At 36.2% G+C, this 2365-nt stretch overlaps 1 long non-coding RNA gene across 1 annotated transcript in view; it reads right to left on the bottom strand.

The window, feature by feature from the left end:
- Positions 1-859: 859 nt before the first annotated feature.
- Positions 860-2365, bottom strand: part of LOC141553098 (uncharacterized) — a 196106-nt gene continuing 194600 nt past the window's right edge. The window contains exon 4 of the long non-coding RNA XR_012485279.1: positions 860-1790. This is a non-coding gene — a long non-coding RNA (uncharacterized LOC141553098). The remainder of the gene's footprint in view (positions 1791-2365) is intronic.

The following is a 2365-nucleotide window of genomic DNA, read 5'->3' as shown; positions in this document are numbered from 1 at the left end:
CATTATCCCTTGTACTCCCTTCTGTTCCGAGTTTTTCCCCTCCTTCCCTCCACCCTTTTCCCCTAGATGGCAGGCATTCCCATACATATTAAATATCTTATAGTATACCCTAGGTACAATACATATATGCAGAACTGAATTTTGTTGTTGTTGTTGAAAAGGAAGAATTGGATTCGGGAGGTAAAAATAATCTGGGGAGAAAAACAAAAAATGTCAATAGTTTACACTCATTTCCCAGTGTTCCTTTTCTGGGTGGAGCTGATTCTGTCCATCATTGATCCATTGGAATTGGATTAGCTCTTCTCTATGTTGAAGATATCCATTTCCATCAGAATACATCCTCACACAGTATCATTGTTGAAGTGTATAATGATCTCCTAGTTCTGCTCGTTTCACTCAGCATCAGTTGATGTAAGTCTCTCCAAGCCTCTCTGTATTCATCCTGTTGTAAACCGATCCTTCTTATGAACTCATTTATTACTACTTTTTTTTTATTTTGTTCTTTTTTTTTTTCCTCTGAGGCTAGGGTTAAATGACTTGCCCAGGGTCATACAGCTAGGAAGTGTTAAGTGTCTGAGACCAGATTTGAACTCGGGTCCTACTGACTTCAGAGCTGGTATTCTATCCACTGCGCCACCTAGATGCCCCTATTTTGTTCTTAATAAATGAAACAAGTGTTTCGATATCTTGGTAAAAGAGAAAGAAAGATGATTGTATATAAAACTACAAATATATTATGTGCCATAGTTATGTTTTTAAATACATAATAATATCATCTAATTTTCTTTCCTCCTTTTTTCCCTCCCCATATTGTCCATAATACATCTACCATCACACACAGACACACAAAAAATCATTCTATTCATAACTCTATTTATTTAGGATACTACCATCCTTCAATCCACCAAGTTTTGCAAGTTAGTGTCATTCTTATCTCCTTACACTTTTTCAGCCAATGTGTTAAATCATTTGCAAGATCTTATAATTTCTATCTCCACATCTCTTCCATTTCTCTTCTTTCTACTTCCATAGTCCATTAGCTTTGTTCAAACTCCCATCATCTCTCTCTTCTGCTATTGCCATAGTCTTCATATTCAGTGTATAAGTGTGTAATTCCTTTATATTACTGAATTTCCCACACTTTCATTTGGCATTCACATGTGATGTGTAGAAAGAAAACCCAGGCCTTGCCAACTTTAGTCTTTCACTCCAGGACATCTGCATTTTTCAGCTCTCTGCAGCTTGATACAGTTGGTCTCACAGGGCACTAGTGTGTTGAAGAGGAGTTAGCCTCTTCTGGCTGTGAGGATTTAGTGTGGGCAGATGGCAATCAGGGACTCTTCCCTGGCTTTTACTGTTACCCTGCCCCTGCTTTGAGACTGTCTCTCTCTTGGCTAAACTGAAAATAAGCAACTTTTTTGGCAATGGTGAATTGGCAGCGAGTCTAGGAAGCTTTATGATCCAGCTTCCAGCACTGACTTAAAGCAACATCTTCTCATTGATCTAACAAGACAACAGATGTGAGAAGGAGCAGAGGGAGCTGATGTGTGTTGTTGGCTGATGATGCTGGGGCCGGGCCAGTTTTCACTCTATTTTAGCTCAACTCTGTGGGAAATCCCACTTCATATTTTGACAAGTTCACTGGTAATATCACAAGGACGTGGTAGACGTTTAAATATTTTGAATTATTTTATTTCTAAGATCCTGAGTAAAAGTTCAGATGATTCAGCAAAAAAATTTTAGCAAAGCTTAAATGTGTCGAGGAATTCTGATCAGAAGTAGTCCTTCCACTGACATAGGGAAGAGAGTAAAGATTATTAAAAAACTGGGACTCAAACACTTATTAGCTGTGTTACCATGGATAAATTTATCCACCTCTGTGAACGCTGGTCTTATCATTATCATCATCATCATCATCATCATCACCTTAACAAAACATTAATAATATCTATTATATATATGAATATATACTTCTGCAATATGTCTACATCTATCTAGATATAGATAATTGAGACTGCTATTATGTCGATGTTATAATGCTATTCTTATTATTTCTGCACATAATTTCTTATCTGGCTTGTTTCATGTCAACATAAAGATGACTTGAATTTGAGCCTCCATGAAAATATAGGAAAAAATTAAGCTCTATCCTGCGGCAAAGGTTTTCATACCAGAATGCTTTCCATCTTTATTTTTTCAATTTTTATTTTTTTAAATAAGTTTTAATCATTGAACTTTACAAAACTTTGGGTTCCAAATTTCCCCTTCCTACTCCCCCACCTCCTCCCCTAGATGCCAAGTAATCTAATATATGTTAAACATATTAAAATATCTATTTAAGTCAATATATGTATATAATTATATA

Source organism: Sminthopsis crassicaudata, chromosome 2, assembly GCF_048593235.1.
Source record: "Sminthopsis crassicaudata isolate SCR6 chromosome 2, ASM4859323v1, whole genome shotgun sequence".
Taxonomy (NCBI): domain Eukaryota; kingdom Metazoa; phylum Chordata; class Mammalia; order Dasyuromorphia; family Dasyuridae; genus Sminthopsis; species Sminthopsis crassicaudata.
Note: the sequence above shows the minus strand (reverse complement) of the source record. Positions and strands in the feature narration are given on the sequence as shown.